This window comes from Chrysochloris asiatica, unplaced genomic scaffold (genome assembly GCF_000296735.1).
Source record: "Chrysochloris asiatica unplaced genomic scaffold, ChrAsi1.0 scaffold01663, whole genome shotgun sequence".
Lineage (NCBI taxonomy): Eukaryota > Metazoa > Chordata > Mammalia > Afrosoricida > Chrysochloridae > Chrysochloris > Chrysochloris asiatica.
This window is the reverse complement of record NW_006410181.1, coordinates 2,278-3,268: the sequence shown is the minus strand read 5'-3', so window position 1 is coordinate 3,268 and position 991 is coordinate 2,278. Positions and strand designations below refer to the sequence as shown.

Here is a 991-nt window from a genome sequence, read left to right as displayed (position 1 = left end):
AAATAAGAGCACATCTTCAGAGTTCATTTAGAAGTCAGCATCCAAGGTAAAAGAATTCTCTGTAGGACTTGACATCACTCCCATTTTCTGATATTCGCCTGTTCTCGTCTCACAGAAGTTAGTCTTCCCTTTCAGTGAAACATTCTCCATGAAGTCAAATGGATTTTCTACTTTAAACATCTTATTAAAACCCAGTTCCAGCATTACTCTGTCTGCCACGAATTCAATGTACCGCTTCATTAAAGTGCAATTCATTCCGATATGCTTCACAGGCAAGGCCTCGTAAAGAACTTCTGTTCTATCCCAACAGCATTAATAATTATTTCTTTTACTCTCTGCTCCGAAGGTTTGTGTAGCAGGTGTTTGAACGTTAGACAGGCAAAGTCACAGTGCAAACCCTCATCTCTGCTAATAAGTTCATTGGAAAATGTCAGACCAGGCATTAGTCCTGGCTTCTCAAGCCAGATTACTGATGCAAAAGAACCAGAAAAGACGATTCCTTCCACTGCTGCAAAGGTACATAGGTAGCTTCTTTGTCCCTAATTCAGCACAAGGCCCAATCTGCCTTCTTCTTCACACAAGGAATCTTTTAAATGGCATTAAAGAGAAATTCCCTTTCCTTAGAATCTTTAATGTAAGTGTCAATAAGGAGACTATACATTTCAGAATGTATGTTTTCCATGGCAATTTGGAAGCCATAGAAACAGCGGGTTCTGTAATTTGGACTTTTTGGCTAAATCGCTCCACCAACTTTTCATTTACTATGGCATCACTTGCCGCTAAGAACGCCAGTACATGTGATATGAAATCTCTCTCTCTCCTCAGGCTTCAGAGCTTCCAGGTGCTGAATGTCCTTTGTTGCACATCTGCCAAATATCATGGTATTCAATAGTAAAGACGACAAAGCGCCGAGGATTTTCTATCAGCAATGGTTCATCCTCTATGTGTCCGACTCCTGGAAGATCTTCCTCGCGGCCTTGCTCGCCAGAAC

The 991-nt window shown here is 41.3% G+C and overlaps 1 pseudogene; it reads right to left on the bottom strand.

Annotated features, from left to right (window-relative positions):
• Window positions 1-27: 27 nt before the first annotated feature.
• On the bottom strand, window positions 28-880 carry LOC102824973 (annotated as a pseudogene).
• Between the last annotated feature and the right edge of the window lie 111 nt (window positions 881-991).